Source organism: Anarrhichthys ocellatus, unplaced genomic scaffold, assembly GCF_004355925.1.
Source record: "Anarrhichthys ocellatus isolate YVR2014 unplaced genomic scaffold, GSC_Weel_1.0 scaffold9, whole genome shotgun sequence".
NCBI classification, from domain to species: domain Eukaryota; kingdom Metazoa; phylum Chordata; class Actinopteri; order Perciformes; family Anarhichadidae; genus Anarrhichthys; species Anarrhichthys ocellatus.
Window position 1 is genome coordinate 979,688 of NW_022280039.1, and position 22,465 is coordinate 1,002,152.

A 22,465-nucleotide genomic window follows, 5' to 3' on the forward strand; every position below is an offset into this window, starting at 1 on the left:
CTCCCCCCCCCCCCCCCCCCCCCCCAATCCTCTTCTTTCTGCCTCTCTCTCGCTCTCGCTCTTTCCCGCACCAGATGGGAGAGGTGATGCAAAGGTGGTATGACAGGGATGCATCCCTCGCCATCCCAAATGCAAAAATGAAGAGGAACAAAGGACAGATGGAAGAAATAGAGTAGGTGGCTGGTAGGATGATGCAGGAAGGAAGTATGGATGAAAGGATGAGGGGAAAAGACGAGGACGAGGTCTGATGGCTAAGAAGGTGGAATGGTATGGACACAAGAGGAAGATAGTGTGAAACGAAGACACAATGCAAGTGTGAAAAAAATCCAGCTCTCCCTTTCTTCCTCCATCCCTCTCTTTTTCTCCACTTCCCCCTCCTACCCTATCCTCTGTTCCTGTCAGGTTCCCAATCGCTCCTGCTCTCACCCACACCTCTTCCTTTTTACCCACCTTCTCCCCACTTGCCCCTTTTACACCCACCTCCCTTTCCCACTTCCGCACCTCACCCCGTCTCTGGTTCGCCTCTTAATAAGAGTTGGCAGGACAATAGTACCATTGTTGCCTGTGTTTGGGAACCCTGGACTTAAACAGTCGCTGTTTACCCAAGCAGTGGCACAGCCTGGACCCTCTCATTCATTACAGCTGGGCCAAGTCTGATTAAGTCTGTTCCGCAAATGCTACAATAAGCCACTTAGCCAGCCACTACGACTCATCCACTCTTCTCTGCCTTCTCGCGCTACCTCCATCTCTTTCTCCAACACTTCCTCTCGTCTGTCTTCCACAGTCACAACTTTATTTGGATTTTCTCACTCTGTATATCCCTGTTTCCACTTCATAGCATTGTCGACCCCTGATTTACATGCTGTTCATTACCAGTGATCAGGAGAACCACATTTACTGTAGGAGAAGGGAAATAAACCCAAAGAGAAAAAAGATACAGAGGAGAGATGGTGGATAAATTGCAAAGTATTTCAAAAAACGTTAGTTGAATCTGATCTAGTTTCAAAATGACCTTCATAATCTAGGACAAAGCTAATTTCTTTATTAAAAATTCCCACTAGGTTTGAACATGCTGCAGGCTCTGGCAATATGACTGACTGCAAGAAATAGGAGAAAACTCTCTTTCTACAATAGTCTCAGATCATAAAATAACAAAAATTGTCATGGAGGTAGAGACACACAGAATCAGTGGATTGAAAGCCTTTTCAGTCAACCACATCCCTCAGCTCTGTGGCTTGTAACAGAAGTATGCTACCAGCACTATGCAAAACAGCATCATGAATATGCGTAATTAGGTGGGACTGGTGTAATTTTTCTGGGTTATGGGATGTGACATTTGTGGGGCAGGAGCATACATCAGCATAAGCACGACTGACAAATGCATAATCCCTTCCTCTGCAATAAGGCATTTTACACTTTGCAATACAAAATATGCAATTTGCCTTCATACACTTAACAGCTGCCTGCAAAAAAATGCACAAAGTAATTCAGGTAAACACACACAGGCATGCATACGTACAGCCAGGCATGCATAGACATGCAGAGTCGGACACATGTGCAGTAAAGAAACTGGAAAAAGCTGCGTGCATATGACACTAAATGAAATATGTGTGTTTGAACACAAATATAAACTCAAGATCACAGTCCAATTTTTAAAAGGACAAGTAACACAACAACAAAGAGACAGAGTACAAGGAGAAAGTAAAAGTTGCACTGTGTCTAAAATCAGGAGACATGAGGATACCAGAGGGACACAATTACTCATTGATGAGGGAGAAAACTTGAAATAAAATAATAATAAATATATGGACTTGCCTTGAAAGGCAAGACACAAAGACTGCTATAGGCAAGCAACGAGGTTAAAGCAGGACTGATACGCATGAATGTTTAATGTTCTACTAGATATCAGCTGGTAATGAGCTTTAGACATTGTTTTTGACCAGGAAATGCAACGCAGCTGATGAGAGAGTCCAAGCTAATTTCTATCCTCACATTTGTGTGCACATTGTTGTTGAGAAAAACATATAAGATTTTCCGCTTTTGTACAGTGACATTGAATCACTAAGCATCTATTATATAGTGTGCTTTTTATTTTTTTCTGCATTAGTATTGAATTTAGATGAACCTTCAAAAAACCGAATATGTGAATACACAAATAAGGACAGGCACATAGGTACACTGACAAAAGCATCTATTAATAATTGGATCATATTCTTAAACAACCAGACACACTCGAACACACACACTTACACACGCACGCACACTTTCAACACACCTCTCTGGCTCTTCAGAGAGAGCCAATTTATAGATACTGTACTGAACCCCCCTCACCACCTCTCATCTCCCTCTTTGCCTTGCCATGCCCCTTTCCCCATTCACCCATACAGAGACAGACACACACACACACACACACACACACACACACACACACACACACACACATACACACTGCCACAATCTACCGCCCTGCCACACATACCGGAGGGGAGGACACATCCCTCATAGCACCCAGGAAATTAACTTGACATTTGATGCAGACAGAAAAAATACATTTCAGTAGGGGGGAGGAAAAAAACAAAGTGTACTAAAGCAGAGATAGCATAAACCCATCCCTTGTTCACCCTTCCCCACCCTATCCCCCCTTAAGCCCAGGGATGCATTCGAAAGGGATTTCAGCGATCTGCAATGCAGACGCCACTGGGTGCCCACGGAAAAATGAGCTTCATCTTTTGCCTGTCCTTCTCAGTGTACGCTGTCTGTCCCTCTTTGTTTCCATCTTTTATGATGCCGGCACTCCATTTTCATATCCACTTATCCTCCCTTCGAGTTTGTGTCTTTCTATTTGGGATGAAGTTGATAGAAAATGTATAACAGTATTGCAGGATCACTTGATGGTGCCTGTGTTTGAAAATTAAAGCACACTACTCCTTGTGAATACAAATATTCACTAAGTTAAGATGAGTATATATTTTTTTTAAATTGTTGTTGCCATGCCATTTCTTTCAATTTAGCATTTGTCTTCTAAAATCCCGCCCCTGATTTACACAAAAATCCCTTTGCTGAGTTGTTAAATTTAAACACCTTTGGAAATCCGGGTTAACCCTCCGAAATTAGCATAATTTGAGAAAATAAACAATAAACATTTGCCCACTGGTTGCAATTTTGTATGAAGCAACAACAGCAGTCATTCCTATTGCTCACACATATACATATATTACAGTGCACCTACAATTTCATCCAAGCAGACTAGAATATAAAGTGCAGTGTGATCTTGCATATATTTGATAAGATTAACGATCGCATCAAAGGCCGCGTAGTAACCTCGGCAAGGAGCCCAAACACCACGAGGTAGAGCAGACCACAATTAATACATCATTATGCTGCTACAGTTTATACCCGTGAACACACACAGCAAGACCGCCGACCAGTCTGTCTCAATATCTCCTGCATTAGACATGCAGGAATGTTAACATCATTATGCACAATTGTGAATGTCTGTCTGTGCCCTCCCCCCCTTTTACTCCCCTACCATATTGTGTCTGCGGGTGAGTCTGTCTGTGTGTGTGTGTGTGTGTGTGTGTGTGTGGTGTCTGACAGAGGGCAGCATTATTTAAATGTTTTTTTGTATGCAAGTTGAAGCAAATTACTTATTGGCTATGAGAACCTCTAAATGCAATATTGTCTAACCATGTCAACATAAACATTTTGTTAAGGGAAGTGATGCTGCAGGAATTTATTTCATGAGAAAATACATGCTTTGCAAAAACTATTGAATATTAGTATTTTATTACTTACTCTAGGATTTATAAATTAGGATTTAATAACAATTTGCATTAATTTGTGATAAAACACACTGGCATATTTACCATCACACACACACACACACACACACACACACACACACACACACACACACACACTTTGTTTTGTATTATGAATCGTGAAAAAAATGATGATGTAAAATTTAGGAACTAATCAAATGTACTTTAAACCTTCAAATACACATTAAATGTTTTTGCACTTTCTCTGCAATATCAGTGATATTGTCCTGATACAGTATAAAGGTAACCCAAGTGTTTTAAATATTCATTGTGAGAACCAAATCAAATATCGAGGAAAATAAATACAAGCATATTTTTCTTTTCGTGGCTAAAGCAAAATGGCGACCGACCCATTTCATCATCGCCTAATCCCCCCCAGTTACTGAACACATTCATAAAAATGTCACATGTTTGATAGAGTTGAAGTTTTTACTGGGAGAGCGAGGTGGCAAGGAGGAGGACATTCATTAGCACTAGTGTTACTAATACCTGCTCTGCATTTCTCTGAGGCGGTACCGTCACAATATTTCATCATCCCAACACACACGTACTGCAATGCTGTTTGCAGCCATCGTATCGTATTTGCATTCAAGGTGTTTTAGAACAGCCTCTAGAGTTAACGTTATTCATTTTGTTGCATCGTGAAAAATAAAGAACAATTTCCAGCAGAAAATAAAACAAAACAAAGCTACTGCACATATTGTTTAGGCATTGGGAGCAAAACACATCAATCCAGTATTTATAAGCAGAGGAAACTTTACAAAGTCTTGCTTTACAGAGCAAAAGAAATTTGGAATCATATTGAAACCACTATATTTGAAGATTGTCCGGCAAGTGTTGTATACAAAGTGCTTGGCATCCCTCTGCTTATGCAAATTCCCCTCCTGCCACCTCGCTATTCCTTGCTGCCGGCGATTTGCATTTATCTGCATGATTTTACAATGTGCATATCCTTTGTTCTGACTGTATGATGATGCAGAAGAGCCACCCCCCGCCCTAGCAGCGCTATTACACAGCCCGCTGAACGCTACTTGGATATTAAATGGAAAAAAAACCTGTAGTTTTATCTGTTTTAATTATATATTGATAAGACGAGATTTCCACAAATACCACACTCACTCCGTGGTACACCAATGAAGATGTAGTCCATTAGAATGAGAAAAAAGAGGAGTATGTTTTAGGTTTGTGGAATTTTTTAACAACTAAGGAAAGGACATATTGTGCCAAGGGATTGCACCCAAGCATGACATATTGAATTACTTGACAAGTAGGAAAAAATTTTAATTATCGATGGAGGGTGAATCAATAAAAAGGAAAAAAAACACCTTCAACATATTTTACAATATTTTCATAAATAATGTGTATTTTCTCCCTCTGTTGCCTCCCCGGCTTTAGTTATGTCTTATATGTGTTTGCTACTGTATTACGTCATCATAAATAATCAAGCCTATGCATTTAGCATGTTATCTTCACTGTTCAGAATTGTTCATTTTGATGTTTGTGAATAGACCTGCTGCAAAGCTTTCCTGAAGTATTTTGTTCTCTGTTGTTGTTTTATCTGAGACAGCATGCACACACACGCTGACGCTTTAGCACTCCTTAATCATGCAGACAAATGCGGACGACTTCATTAATCGCGCTGGGCTTGCACTGATGACACAGAAGCCGGCCTACAACTGGAGGGTTTATATCCACGAATGCGGGCGCCACATTATAAATACTTACCCCCGCTAGCACCCTAATAGTAAGCAGCTGCACTCTAAAATATTCATGTCTGATGAATAAGTATGAGTATAGTATAGCTAATGATGAGATGCAATGTAAACAAACTATACTGTATATAATAGTAAACATTCAATGTTTTCATTGGGGCTTATCGCTTTGGTATTGTCGGAGGAGTGAAAAAAGATCAATCATGACCATAGAAATGTTAATTTAGAGTCCTTGTCCTTATTTCAGGTGATATTGTCAAAGTACATCTGTAGCTGCAAAGATTAAAAGCTGCTCTGGTTTCCTGTTGCAGCTTCAAACCCATGACTCTGCTACATTCTGCACACAGGTAATGGCTGGTAGGGGGAAAAGTCTACCACTCTAACTAAATAATGCAAAGTTTGATATAGGGGTCTAATGACCCTGACACACTTTAAGCCGGGCTCTTAGCAGAGGGGATGAGGTCTATCTAAAGATGATACTTTTGTAAATGTTTGCAAAGCTGCTCCACAGCTGTTGCGTTTACTGTATCTTATTAGATCATCTAGTGAAACCCTTTGAAACTGAATTCAAAAGTCAGCTTTTTGATGCTATTAGGCGAGGTGTTGGATGTATAAAGCTGTTGACCCGCCTCTATTGTGCAGTGAAACAATCCTGAGCTCTCAGTTACAATAAAAATATGTGTACAGTAGATACAGAAAGATACACATTTTAAAGTTGTAAGATATTCCATTTGAAGCTGTGCTATGGTGGCAAAAGCGTTAATTTTATACAAAAAGGTAATTTGTGGAAATGTACTGCAGAGTTCGCTATAAGGCTCCATCTCTCTGTGGTATATTCTAGATGGCTACAGACTTGAGCACTGACTTTTCCTACCCAGTGACTTGCCCTGCCCTTCTAATTGGCCCTTCTGAGAAGTCCACCAAATGTGTGTAAGAGTATTGGGAGTAATTAGGACGAGTAACACCACCGCACACACTGTGGCCCATGGGCGCTGACATACCACCTCTATCGTCAGCCACTTATTCTTTTTTTCTAGCGTCACCAAGAAATAAACTTTTGAACTCTGAGAACTCTCAACAGAGAACATAGAGAATCACCAGGGTATTTTCATGTGGTTCCATTTTTTCCTACCAAAAGGTGTCACTCTGTGGTATTGTCTTACCATTGAGGGCATATGCATGGTAAAACAAGTGCTACTGTATACGTTCTGCTGACAGTGACAGTCAATCATTTCAGCTAATTGTGCACAGCGTGTATCCAACACTTTGCACCAGCTCAGCCTCTGTAGAGGTCACCTAGTTGTCATAAAAGTGGAGTCAAAGTTGAAATTAAGACAGCATGGATGGTAATAAGCTGCTATAGAAATACGAAGAATATTTCCTTGTCATGAGAGCGAGCTCAGCTCATTAAAATGTTTTTCTCTCTTCAATAACATAAAACGTCACATGTAATAATGGCCGGAGGTGTAATTGATAGAGCAAGATGTCTTGCACGCAATGCAAACAATGCCAGGGCGATGGCAATTACTGTTACCACGTGGATTGCAATGGTTGATGCTACTGTTGCTAGTGTGTGTGTGTGTGTGTGTGTGTGCGTGTGTTTTGTTGTTGCGATGATGAACAGTGAACAGTAACCTCTGTTTCCCCCTTGCTTTTTGTCTTTGGTATGGATCACAGGGCAAAGAATGGGTCATGGGATTTGATATTGTCCACATTGCCTGAGCTCCCTGTTATTCTGTTGACTGTGTCCTCTGGACCACTACTAACATCTATGCCTTCATCCAGCACACACATGGGCTGACTTTGCTGCAGGCAAACAGACACACGTGAACACACACTCACACATGAGCAAAGATAGGCACAGGGGGAAGAACAAAACCCCTGCCAACAAAGAAATGTGTCTATTTTTGACATTTTCAATATTGTATTTACATTAATCAGATAAATATCAAAATAATTTGCCTAGTAAATAATTCAGAGCTCAGTGACTTGTGAATTTCAAAAACAGAACGGTGATTATGTTGCCAAGCTTGCAACAAATTCTTAGAGTGAATTTCATTGAAGAAAAAAGATCCACCCACATACATGGAACAAAAACGTGCAACACTTAGCCCATATAGGCTAGTACTGCACAATCACACACATATTTTGGTTTATTAACCCAAGCTTACCTCATGTGGGTCCAATGGACAGCAAAATCCCAGAGATCTCGTCTTGACCTCTACTTCCGGCTGCAGTTCTCCACAGCTCTCTTTCTCCATCACTGCAGCAATAAAATCATACACAGGCAGGGAGTGAACGTGTTTACTTAGAGTTAACCTTTACATGTTCAATAACTCTTCTTGAGCAAATCACAATTAACATGTTTCCACTAAAAAGAAAGGAGGGGAAAGCAAACGCACAGTTATAGGAGAAGGAAACAGAGGTAGCATTTACCATTGCTAAGTTGGCTTGCAGTAATTCAAATTGGCAATAACTTTGTGCAAATATCTTCTCAACCTTTACACCTTGCCACAAATAGCAAGTCAAACTTGGTACCTTTTTATGGCACAGGAGCAGCTGGTTTGCAAATCAGAAGGTCATTGGAGTTATGTTTTTTCATACTTGAAAATATCAATGTGAAACTTTGTTTGATGTTAAATTAGAGGTCTAAAGTTGTATCATTGACGCAAAGACAGCCTACTTAATGATGGCATATTAAAACTGAGATACTTTCAGTCTAAGTCTGGTGTATGCTGCTTGACCTTTGCCCTGCCTCCTCTCACTAGCCGTGTTTCCATCCACATATTTTATGCGCATTTTGACATATCACATTAGACACGATGCATGCAGACGGGAAATTCCATAAAACTTCCTCAATTGCGAAAAAGAAGTTTCTACGTTCACTTGAGGAGTTTTTTTTGTGCTTGATGCAAAAAGAGTTGATGCGCTTAATCGATTACAGAATGCCATAGCTGAATAATGTCATCATCATGTTATCATCTTCAGATGGCATGAAACGTGATCACTACTAGCTGACATGAATGAACGATTAAAACTTTCCCAATTGAAACAAATTCAAATTCAACATCAAGGTCAAAAGTCAAATGTCAAGGCTCAAGGACAAATCCATTTGAGGTCAAAGGTATACCATTATAGATTATAAGAGCAGTTTGAGACAAATATTTTGAGCTCCCAGAGCAACACACCGACGAACTTGAATGCATCCTTAAAAAAATTGGGAGTTACAGTCTTTCTATTAATTTCTGTCCTTTAACCCTGCTGTGACTGCTGACACGATCCTCGTGTGAAGATAGCTTTCAAAAACTGGTCAGATGTAAAAAATACTGTAGCTGAACAAGAATCACTGGAAAGTGCACTTTTGATATTAGATAGAGCAGTACATTTTATCATTTTCATGTGGTGGCTATTATGACTCATTGGGAGGACATACATACATACATACATACATACATACATACGAACACACTCACACACACACACACACACACACACACACAGTACGTAATTTCTTTCTTCGATTTCATTCCTACTGTGTTCCTAAATAATTGTGAGGCTCTTCTGGCATGTCAATATCAAACTGACAGATGCCACCTTTTATTAGAGCTCCATATCAAAGCGCAAACACTCACACACACATACATAATCAAACACTTGCATTTGCGCTGACACACTCACTGTCACAACGCTGCATGTCAATATCAATAATACAGCACACAAGATTCTTATGATTAAGGTCTATTTTTTCCTTTTTATTTATGATTTTGATACATAAAATAGCCTACAAACTTTAAAAAAAATGCATTACAATCAAGGATCCTAAAAAGAACAACAATCATAATCTTTAAATTCAATTAACACTTCAGGAGTAACAGGAAGAACCAATAAAAACAATTAGGATATCTTTATGCAGGGCATATTCTCATACTCCCATTGCAATGATTTATGCTGTTCAGAGTATGTTTTGCGGTTGTGTGGCAAACCAATGTGTGTGTGTGTGTGTGTGTGTGTGTGTGTGTGTGTGTGTGTGTGTATTTCTAGCCCTACGGCAGGGTTTAGGGTAACTATACAGCTCTCCCCCCTCCACCTTCACCCCGTTCCCTTTGCGGCTTGTGTGGCTTGTCTCATCCCATCTCCCTCCTGCTCCTCTATCTCCCTCCTCCGCTCTGCTCCCCCCTCTCCTCACCACTACTCTGCTTCTAGCCTACACGTGTGTGTAGGGTGGGTGGATGGGTGGGCTATGCTGGCGACGACAGTGCCAAGAATCATCCCCTGCTTTCTCTAAAGCAGCAGTGTGGTGATGCAGAGGGTTCTAAATCGAATGCATACACAATGTATACATATCATACACAATCATATGCAGGAATTATAAGAAACGTGAGGGGGAACATACACATCATAGACCTACAAGGACTCTGTTTATAGAGTGGGGAAATAAAAAAATATGCTGAGTGAGCTGCACTGATTTGAAAAAATTCTAATAAGAAATTCAAAATTGGAAAACCACATATATCTTGACTTCGGTGATGCAGAACTGACTGTGCCTTTCTCACACTGTGTGACTCCTCACTAATTGCACCTACATATATGACAAAAAGAAGTAGTCAAAGAACAAAAGCACCTCCTTCACGAGAGGTGTGTCTACTCTCCACCTCGGTGGCTTTCAGTGTTTCATTATCCAAAGTCGAGGTCTGCTTTGCCACCCAGCTCCCCCACGCTGCCTGTCTCATTTCCTCCCGGTAACAATCCATTAGCCAACGCCAGGCTCAAACACGCAGTCGCTTAATTATTCTCACTTCTTTGGCAGCACGACGGGGCGTACCACTCATCAGAGGAAACAGGGGAACAGCTGATATTGTATATATACTTTAAGCATGTAAAAAGGGGCAACAGGCTTACTATGACGAGGACAGCTCAAATATACATAATATCCACGTACATCCTTCTAGTATACGAACATAATCACTTCCAGATAGATACACACAAACACAGCTATATACATGTATCTACAGAAACAAATCTTAACATCAACGAACCATTCTAACCAAAACTCTAATTGTAGTCAAATACCTTCCATAACATATTTCTGGTGAACCGCATGATTGTGTGTGTCTGTGTGTCGATGCCCAAAAAATAGGTATTATGTGTGGCATAATTCATCTTGAATAATTTCCTGCACATTCTTCCTAATGCTACGCCTCAGGAGCACTTCAGGATGAAAGAGAATGCTAATGCTGTGTCTGTATCTCACTGAACAATGTGTGTTTGTGGGCTGTACGTGTGTGTATGTGTGTGTGAGTGTGTGTGTGTGTGTGCGCATGCCCGTGAGTATGCCGCCTAACTAAGCACAGTTATGACAATTAACAGATCTGAGAGGTCAGCTACAGTATGTATATGTGACAGTGATGGTGAGCGAGACAGAAAATGATAAGTGGAACAGTCTAGCACTGATTTAATAAATTAGCAATATTGTCACTGACTTCTTTCTCTGCTCTAAAGCATTTGTATTGTAGATTTTTGGTGTAACAAATGTAATACTCTCACAAAGAGAGCAAGTGTTACCAGTTACTGTTGACAAAAGGTTAAGTGCTGCACCTTTATCATATTGTTGAGGTAAGCACATGCATTTGTGATTTAAACAATATGTTGACTTTTATTCATATGACGAGTAGCACTTTACAGTGGCAAGCTCTGGTTAAAGGTTATGACGATTAAATAATTGAATGAACTGTTTAACACCTTAAATTAACACGTAAATCCGTAACTTGAAATATTTTCAAGATTTGAAGATTTGATTTTCAATAAATGCTTTGTGTGTCAAATCACAAACCGACCTCAACAAAAGACAACGTACAAATAGCTCATTGCGCAGAAAATGCATAGCAATGGTTGATTTAAATTCTTAAATATTACCAAATACCAGTTTAGTTCTGATGATGGTGCTAGTGTTAGTGCTTGTATCTAATAAATGTCGTGCATTAGAAAGCTAAACACTGGCCGATCTCGTAGGTGACAGTAATCGAGGGAATTAATACATGCAAATGAAACACTCAGCATGCAGAGCCGCCGATGACAGTAATTGAATAATCGACTTTCAGAGCTCTGCGTTCCTCTCCATATACCACACAGAAAATTGTATGCGTTAATGTGTATGCGTGCATGTGTCTATGCCAGCGGACATTTTAGGTCTACCCTCCTCACACTCTCACTACTGCCAAACGCCTTAAGATGGTGGCACCTTGAGGCAGAGAGAGACACTCATAGAGAAGCCAACCTCCTCCTCCCTTTCCCCCTTCTTCCACCTCGGGTCCTCACGACAACACAGGACAGGCCCCCCTTCCTAACCCTTAGCCCCCTAATAAATATTTAATTCACCCCTCTGTAATAAGGATATTAGGCGAGTACACCCCAGCCCTGGCGTATATGCATGAATCCTTTCTCATCAAATTTACATAAAAGGGCCAGATGCTAATGCGAGCATAGCACCTATTGCTCACTATTCTATATGCACTGGTATGGCTCCCTAGTCCGAGAGCCCATATAATTTAATTGCCGAACAGCATATATTTTTCAAATGGTTCCCCATATTTAAATTGCATCTGGGCCTCAACACCATATGCTTTACAGAGAGCGCGAAGACGGGCATATTTTAATTATAGCGGCGGCACCACTACAGTACTTATGCTTTTTTAATGTTTTCTGAAGCCCCTCCTCTTCTATGAAATGATAATACCGACGTGCTTGTGCATAATATGAACAATAAAGAATCTGGATGTTCAGACGATGAACAGAGGTGCACATTGGGTTTTACAGTTGGGGCTTATTCAAACATTAATTGCCATTTCAACAATAAAAGCCAATTAAGGTTTGGAAACTGCATTATTCTGATAACGTTAGCAGTTTACTAATGGGAATCTGAGAGCGAATACAGTGAGAGACAATTAGCATTATAATTTAGAGAAAGGTGCCTTGATACTGACAGATTGTGGACGTACATAGGGTGCACTGTATATAGAAAAAACAACATGTAGACTACAGAGTACAACATATTTCATGGTGAGACTGAGCGCCCCGATGTTTGTAATTAATAGAGGATGAATAATGCAGTGACACGAAATATATTATTTACACCCTTTTATCTTCGAGGAAGATTCAAAGCATATTTCAGATGCAATTATACTAATTTATTTATAGTGCATAGTATTTGAATAATCAAAAGCCAGCAGACCACAGATATCCTAGAAGACAGGCTGATAGCCAGCTTTAGTGCAAAAATAGCATTTATACACACAGCCTTATTGTGCACTACTGCTGCCACAGTATTGTTATCTAATAGTGCAGCAACATGGCGGAAAGCATAATGCACTTGTTACAATTATTATCACTGGCAATATAGGTACAAAGTGTAAAACATGGCATTACGTTAGTACGTTGACTGTAAGTGTCATCATATGACTATTGTATCATTTAAGCAACAATGCCTAGATATCTTACATTCGGACGTATTGCAAACATCATTATCAGCTCCCACAGTATTACTTGCATTACACTTGTAATTCGACAAATTATGTTGACAACAATGTCAGATGTGTTTACACTAACAAGAGACACTGAGACAAGATTACCACTATGTTATCTTAATAATGTCTACAGATGATTATAAATATATAAAATATGTTTAAAAGAATAAAAAGGACAGTTATTCTCCTGAAAAATCAAAACAGTTACAGAACTGTTGAGATGGTTGGACTCATCTCAAACATTTTCTGTTATTTTTCACTCATCTCTTGACGAAGTTATTAATAGAATCCATTTTGGGACAGCACAATTTTGGCTTCTTGACACTTCACTTGTAACGGTCAGCATAATGTACAATTAAAGGAATAAGTAAAAGCTAACAATTTGAAATAGGCTGACCATATGTCTAATATTATCTTCACCTTCATTAGTTTCAGAGTATCTGTGTCATGGAAGTGGAAGTGGTGTTTCACTGACACATTTAGTTCTGGGACTCATTTTTTAGTTCTGGGCTGAAGTTTCACTGAGTGGTAAAACTGTAGAAGTCTGTTTTAGTTGCATAGCTGTTTTAGTTGGTAGTTATATGTCATAACTACCAAAAAGATAATTTTACAACACAACTCTATCACTTTCAAACACAATCACATTATGTTATGTGTGGAATAGATCTACTAGCATGTCGGCCATGCATATTGTCGCAGTTAGCTGATAGGGAGGGCCGTACAGCGTGGCAGAGCACAGCATGCCCGCTGCTCCCCACAAGACGCTCAAGTGGCCATGCATGATGTCATTAAAAAGGGCCCAACCATGACATTCCTTTGTGGCTTATTGGCAAGTTATGGCTGGCTGGTCTGTTATGGAGTGAGGTCGATCAGATCCCTGTTAATCGGCAATGACACCATTAATGAAGCCGATGATACCCTTTGAGTCTTTACGTGTGTCAGTATGTGTGCGTAAAAGACCAATGTACAATCTCAGACTTTGTTTTGCTTTAGATATATATATGAGCCACAGCTCTAGAGAAAACTAGAGACACTTAAACTAAATCAATTAACCAATGCATGTGCGGTTACCTGACAGGAAACACATTTGAACACTATAAAGTGTCTACATTGAGCCACGGAGAGAGGGAGTTGGTGGCATTATGGTTTCTTGCATAGAGCAGTCTACACACACACACACACACACACACACACACACACACACACACACACACACATACAGAGAAAGAACAGGGATCTGTCCTGCATTGGCAGGGGCTGATGCTGCCATGCGCACGGTGATCTCACCTACCGTTGCCGTGGCGACACCAACCAGAGGGAAAAGCCTTATTGTGTGTGCGCATGCGTGTGTGTGTGTGTGTGTGTGTGTGTGTGTGTGTATGCGCTTGTGATTGTGACAGAAGCTTGAGCTGGAGGAAGAGAGGAAGGAGGAGGAGGAGGAGGAGGAGGAGGAGGGCCTGCAGGAATTCACATTGTGCCTGGCTTGTTTAAGGTTTATGCCTCATTCACTTACTACACTTTATCAGGGGGAATACTGAACCGGCCCTTTCAATTATCAAGGCAATAAATTCAGCATGGCTGTGTCGTTAAAATAGCAGGCCAGTGCTTTAAAAGGGAAAGGCCAGTATATGGGAAGGGAAAGGGTGTATGCCAAGTCATTTGCATAAGCTATATAGTGAGACAAAGATAAACAGGAAGAGAAGCATGCAGGGCTTCATGAATACATGATTAAACACTGACAAGCGTACAGATGCATGCAGGCAAACACGCATACTGCACACATGCATGTAAGCTTCACCACTACTGGCACATCACTACTCTTATTTCTCTTTAGGCAAACAGACAAAGTCAACTCCCCTACTACCAGCTGGTATTGTTGAATTATATTAGTGATGAAGCGCTAACTCAGACTCGGGGTCATCTGCTCATCAATGGGTGGCGGTGGCCTGGCTTGCACCACAGCCATGAATGCACTGCATTCATTACCCCTGGTGCACAGATGGTGTCTGGCTGCCTGTCTCAAGTTCAAGTTCATGTCCAAGAGACACACACACACACACACACAGTAGTAGAGAGACATGGCCCAAGCCAGACAAACAGACGTTGTTGACTGAGACGCAGCTATTGTTCCCTTTCATCAACATGATGTAGTGGCCTCACTAGCTATCCGAGACGCCTGGGTCAGTTAATCGCAGAGACAAACGCACAGGAAAACATACACACATGCAAACACAGACATGCAGATGCACATGGAGTCTCTCACCCCCACCACAAGCCTCAGCAACATGAATACAGCCCTGCATTTCTGCTCAGTTAACCTGGATAAAAATGTTTTGACTGTAGCTAATATGGCAGATGACGCTTCATAGAAGAGCTGAATATGACAACTTTTCCGACTGAAAAAAAGGAGCCACATATCTAACCATTTTGTTATTGCAAAACAATCTGGGAGTAGGCCTCAATGAGACAGCCATGCAACACATGTATTAACAAATGGCACCCGTATGACGACTATATTCACATCCTTTGTCTGGCACAGAAATTACCCTGGGCTGATACATATTATGAACCTGCTACTGCACCTGCCATACACAGCACAGAGGCAAAGAGGAAGCACATAAAAACCCCGGGAACGCTCGTATAAAATATGCTGATTGCCCATCCAATGAATATGAAAACACCTTCCATGGTCACCATGGTTTTGTTACTCAACAAATCACGTGACAACAATGGCTGCGGCCCACTGTATGTGTGAGCATGGAAGGAGGGCACAGCCAAGCGCGTAGCCCCCATTTACTGAGGAGAAGGAAAGGGGACCGTCACCACCCATTTCTACACGCATAGTCAAATCACACGGCTATATTTATATATATGGAAATGGGGCTCTTTGAAATGAATGGCGGGGCCTTTCTTTCTCACCAACATGCAGGAACACTTCTATAAATAATATAAAAGCATGCTTCTGGCCACCTCACACACTAGAAGACACAATTCAGGCTCATTTATAGAGACACAGGGAAGAGTGGAAATGCACTTTACAGTATCAGGTACATTTTAAATTGAGAAATGTAGTCCACGTCATCATCACAGGTAGAGAATACAGTTCATTCATTTTAAGGACTCGCGGCTGCAGTGGTTGTCAGTGTTCATAAAAAAGCACTAATGTGAACTGTATTGGTGAGATTTACTCAATCTCTAGAGACAGGCAGTAAAGAACATGCAAACCGCTGCCAACTAATAATGCATCTCTCCTCCAAGCAGCCCAGCAGTACTGAAAGTAGCTAAGAAGAGAGATGCATGCAAGTGTGATTTGAAGTTGTTTAAACATGTGATGCTGCTCTCTCCTGGCAACAGTACATTTCAGCATTGCATTTCCTATTGACTATGTGGACTAAGGTCCTTTTTGATTTGATGCCTTGAAAGATCATGGACTTACAGTTTAGTTTTGTGGAGTGATGAATTGAGCCAGATATTTAGTCTATCTTGTGTATCTAAAAAACATACCGCATCTTATAAACATGGGCTTGAATATAAATACACAAGAGCAGTTGTTCTCAATTTCTTGCATGACTGAAGAACTCAAAAAGCCTGTGCTAAGAAAAGATAGGTCGAAAAAACTGTACAGGTTTTATGTGTGAAGTACACTGGGAATTCTGGAAAAACGTAGGGAATGGCATGAAGTGGAGGCTTAGTTACAGATCCTAAGTTTTTTTCCTAGTCTGGGTTGTCATTTACTGTGGCCCCAAGACTTGAAAACAGTGTTCTCTTTCATAAAGCTAGACGACTATTTCAATCGACTTAACCGAGAACAATACAACGTGTTTTATTCATCGCTTCTCAATCCAAATTGTGTTCTCAAATTTTCTTTCGGGTATTGTATGCAGTCTTTGACAGGGGTCGGGAACAAGAGACACTAGTTTTGTCTGACGGTGTGAGAAAGTCGGCAAGAGACTTTTTCAGCAAAGGCAGTGTTGAATTCAGCCACTGTGGCTCTGTTTAACGCTGCACTGAATAATCCTCTGTTGCAAAAAAAAAAAAAAGCCAGTGTCACAGATTTCTGAACATACGCTAAACTTGAACTATATGACTTAATCAGATATTTTTAAACCTGAAAATGTAAAGACATACACAACTTAAACAAGGTTACGATCAACGTGGATGGATGTTAATTCTCACCAGGCATGTTTCAAACACGTGGTCTACGCCGGAAACAGCCTATCATCTGCGGATGCAACAATCAAGTGCTTAACAGCCACCTCAAGTTGTGTGGGGTTGGGATGAAAAACATTTATTTATGATAAAATAATTGCAACTAAGCCATAAGTGCTGAAATAAACCATTAATTAAAAAAATACATAAATTGTATTCCTGTATATTATTTTTATATCTGAGACCTGCCATATGTCCTATGACTCATTGAAATATATGTCATAATATGTAAGTGTTGGATTTATCCTTAAAGCACGGATCTACCAATATTCCACTTATATGTTTTTTTACCACATAATATATGTTTCTGGAAATTGCATATGCTTCTGACAAATTTTCTTCCAGAAAGCTTCATATCGCAAATCCATTCACGGCCAAGTTCAAATACAAACAATGCACATAAACGTCACCTATTGAAATACCCCAGACTTCTTTATGAGACATCATCTGCGCTATTACTAATTCTCAGGAGAAGTACAACAACGAGATCCGAGCGCTGAAATGGGGCCATGAAGGATTCCATACTTGCAGCACATCCCTTTCAAATTCATACACCCGCATAGTTTTAGGATAATGACCCAAAGTCCTCATTATCAGTACAATTGGCGAGACATTACGCATTCAAAACCGTTACTACTCCAACTTTAGGAGCGCCGCGTCTGCTGGGGCTGGGAAACGTCGCCTCTTTCTTTGGGGATGCAGATGAGTCTGGTGCACTTGACGTCTTTTCATGACCCCTGTCGGCCCCCCTCCCCCCTCCCAGCCCCTCCAGGCCCTCACGGCGCTGTCTGTCATATTGGGCCTGGGCATGGCATTGCCACTTGCCCCACCGAGCGTGGGAATGGGATCGTCCAGTCGTTCACATCTCCTGCACTGCGGTTAACGGAATCAATTAAGCAGGCCCGACCCCCCCACACACATTTCCCCAATCCCCTCACTCCTTCCCCCCTCCTCTCCCCTCTCTACTGCCACCTCCCTCCTTCTCCTAAGCCCACTCCCCCACATCTCTCCCTCTCCATTTTTGTCAGTTCAGTATACGTCCTAATTATTACTGTTTGGGATGCCAGCGCCGTTTCCTGGCCGGACTTGATCATGCTGAAATAAGAAGCACACGTGGGTTGCGCCAGAAGGCATAAATGTCACTCTTTCATTCCCACGAAATGCTGAAGATGAGCCTATAAATTGAAATTTCATTCGAATGAAATAACATTTAAATCATACCCTATGGTAAAGGATCACATAGGCTATATATTTAACATGCAATATCAGGCCTGAAGGGAAGTTGAGTGTGTGTGTGTGTGTGTGTGTGTGTGTGTGTGTGTGTGAGAGAGAGAGAGAGAGAGAGAGAGAGAGAGAGAGAGAGAGAGAGAGAGAGTGTGTGTGTGTGTGTGTGTGTGTGTGTGTGTGTGTACATGTTTAAATCTGGATAGGTGAGCGCGCAGCAATGACATTATGCTCCCTGAAAGAAGTGAATCATCAAATTAAAGAAAATACTAAAACAAGGCTGTCCATACTGTTGAAAATATAAAATAAATAAATGTATGTACATTGTGGGGGGAAAGGCAAACATAATCTCAAGATTATTGTAATTTATGAATAACACCTGGTCCATGGGAAAATGCAATAATATGTCATGAGTCCTCCACAAGTCCTCGACGAGTCTGGAAGTAGTTTTTACTTTCGGTTATCTAGCTTTATGACGAGCAGAACACTCATACAGCTAGATAACCAAAGATAACAACCCACTTCCCAATCTTCAGCAATAATCCACATGTACATTTCCTCTTCTGGTCTCCAAGTTTCCAGCTCTCCGAACTCAAATGTGTTTAGCAAAAGTAATCAGTGTCCTTTTTTCAAGTCACATTGTGTATTATATTCCTTATATTCCCCTTTTGCCATCGAGGGCCACTATTGCGCAGCCCGGAGTGTTATACACTCGGCGTAAAAAGAGAGCAATTCTTCGAAAAAATGATATATAATCCCAATGTTAATGTCATATTCGCTTGACATCACCCAATATTACTGAGTTGAAGAAGGCCTTGAAAATCGCGGGTAAAGTGCAGTCATCCTTGCACATGGGCCCTAATTTGCAATGCAAATAGCTCCAATCCCACAAAAGGCTCTTTCGCCTCTATTAAGTCGTTGTGGTAGCAGCAATAGATATCCTGTGAGGCCGGCGGAGAAGAAACACGGTAGAGATGGGGGGAAATCCGTTTTCCTGTGGAAAGTGCAATAAAGGCACAGGGAATTACGACGCGAATGTTTCGGATTATGAAGACTGGAGGTTGTTTTTTGGCCAAAGATTGTTAAATTGTCCGTTCACATCCAGCATTTACTTAAGGAGAGATAAAGCCGATGACTCTGAGCCAAAGGGTCCGTTCTGCGGGCTGCATGGTCGGTCGGTCTGAAAAGAGTGGGGGAATAAGGGCCATCCCCAAACGATAGGGGGGCTGGGGGTGGCCAAAATATGGACCACCCCGGTGAGGTCAAAGGCCTCGGACCACGACAATGTAACTGCGGTGATGTCATGAAAAAAAAATCGCAAATGCACCCTGCTATCTATGCACAATCTCCATCCATTACAGTAAGCGCGCTGGAATAAGTCCGCCGTGCACCGAGCAGTCTGCACGCACTCTCACACTCACACGGGGATGAAAATGGATGTAAGGGAAACCATATGTTTTTTTACACAGAAAGAGAGCAATTCAAACGCTGTTAATGGAAGGTGCGATCAGATATGGTATCTACTAGACAATAAAAATGAAACAACTCTATTAGAGCATCCCGGAGCTTCCAGAGCGCCAGCGTCTTCTGTCTCCTGCGCAGGCTGCCTTTTCTATTCGCAATAACACGCTACTCGCTCGCTCATTGCGTTCCTTCTCACATAAGAGGTACCACTGTGTAAGTTAAATTTCTCTCGCTTACTACTCGGTTTTGCATCAAATTCTTTACTAACCCCGTGTGTTTTTTTTGTCATCGTCGCATCCGAAGGGTAGACTACAATGGTATTCAGGTAGCCTGGCGATGTCGCCTCACGCGAATTAAAGCCCAAGCGCTTCACCCTGTACGAGCGTGAGTGAACTCGCTCACTTTTCCACAGAAATGAAAGCAGTTAACCGATAGCTTAGCACAAATGGGTTAATGTATAGGATCTTTGCAAGTGGGTCAACAATAACAAGCAGTGGAACATGTGATGGATCATGCGCAGGAGCATGCAACTGCAGGATAGTGACTCCTTTTATGGTACCTTGTGCACAACTTTGATTCTATTTGGACCATAAAACACCCCTAATTCAGGAAAGAAAGTTAGCCTCTGACAGTAATCGACTCAATTAGTGTGTGCCTGCATGTGTGAGAGAGCATGTGTGTATGTGTGTGTGTGTGTGTGTGTGTGTGTGTGTGTGTGTGTGTGTGTGTGTGTCTGCACGCGTGTGTGACAGGAGAATTGAACTATCAGGTGGTGATAAATTAACACCGTATTATTTGTCAATGGCATCATCAGCTTCTTTTTTTCTCTGCAGGGGTCGCATTCACTTGCTACAATTTTTAGATCTCGCTCTCAAGTTTACTTGTCGATGGGAGGGGCAAATCAGAGGTGTTTTAATGAGCAAACATGAGTCACAAGGCCTGTGCATTTCAATAAGGGATCTCTTACTTTAAACAGCACTTTGTCCCTCAAATGTTCAGCCACAGCTATTGTATTATTATTTATTTGTCTCACTCATCCCTTTCTAATTAACATATTCCACCTGCAACATGTGACACAATAATTAGTCCAAATGTCACTTACACTATGGAAAATATTCCAAATTCACAAATTTACGCATATACTGTTCAGCTCTTTTTTTCTCGTGTGCCAATTTCTACACATCCACAATCAGGCTGTCCCCCTGATATGGAGCTGGTGAATACTGAACTGTAAGGCCAACTTGATATCATTAAGATCAACAGTATAAAGCAAACCTCATTAGGGTAAATGAGGCTTCAGAATAGGCCTCCCACACAGAGGCCATGGTTTAATCACAGCACATCATTTTTGAAAGTTACAACCTGCTGATCCTCTAGAAATTATAATAAGCTGCATTTCCATTAGGGTTAGTGTTACAATGCTGAGGAGCCAAAAAACACCAGAAGGGCGCGATTCTATGCGTATTATTAGCTATATTATTTGAACAAACGAGGCTTTCGTGCGTAATAACGCATGGATGAACAGTACAATGAACGGTGTGTATTCAATACATTGTGTGGCGATTTTATTGACCCTATTCATGCAATGTGAACCGAACTTTCTACTTTTGTTTGAGCACATTTCCTCTCGTTTCCGGAAGAATAAAAATGCTGACGTTTTTCTGAACGTAAATGAATTTGTATCATTTCTAATCTCAAACTCATCGCTCCCGAAAACACATTGATGATAAAAATATATATAAACAGATGTTCTTATATATTATATATATATACACCTGAGCCTGAGGCAGACTTTGATAAGCTACCGGTCAGTTGGAGTGCAGTTGCTTCTAAAAGGTGCCAAAAAGTCTAATCAGTGCCTCCTCATTCCAAAGTGTGAGGAAACACTCACAGTCACAAACTTCACATTTCCTTCTAATGTAAACTCTCGCCATGAATCGTCGGTCATAATCAACTTTTAATATAACAAATACACTTATCAATAGCCTTATATTCAACTTTTGCGCACACGGGAAACCTTTACGCACACGATTGCCTCTACGCACCCTATTAAAACAGGCACAAAAGTTACACTTACTTCCTCGAGGTGAGTCAAATCACTGCAATCGATAATAAAGCGTCCCAAGCAGGGGAAGAACAGCGGCGTTCAGTTGGCTCCGTGTGTACCATGGTGTGGTATGTTCCCCACAAATATCCCAGCCGTAATATTTGGTGGGGGGGGCATCACTTTAAAATTGCCGTTAACACTCAGTTGCCTGCATTAGTCGTGCTTCGGCTGCTCTGTGCAAAGCATGAGCATATCCCAAGCACATGATAGACGAAGAGAAGGAGGGGAGGGAGGGATGGGGAGAGGGAGAGAGATGTAGGGAGAGAGACAACTTTCCCATAACGTCTACAAGCACCAAATAAAAGTGCATGCACAGTTGAGCTCTCAGAGTGTGCAAGTTTTTTCCCCCTGTTGGTGGTGGGGTGGGATGAGGAGGGAGGAGGTGATGATGAGGAGGAGGAGGACTAG

At 41.3% G+C, this 22,465-nt stretch overlaps 1 long non-coding RNA gene across 1 annotated transcript in view; it reads right to left on the reverse strand.

Annotated features, from left to right (window-relative positions):
* LOC116384494 (uncharacterized) overlaps nucleotides 1-22,418 on the reverse strand; it is a 36,539-nt gene extending 14,121 nt beyond the window's left edge. The window contains exons 1-2 of the long non-coding RNA XR_004212813.1: nucleotides 22,028-22,418; nucleotides 7,705-7,796 (exon numbers count right to left, since the gene is read on the reverse strand). This is a non-coding gene — a long non-coding RNA (uncharacterized LOC116384494). The remainder of the gene's footprint in view (nucleotides 1-7,704; nucleotides 7,797-22,027) is intronic.
* Nucleotides 22,419-22,465: the final 47 nt, after the last annotated feature.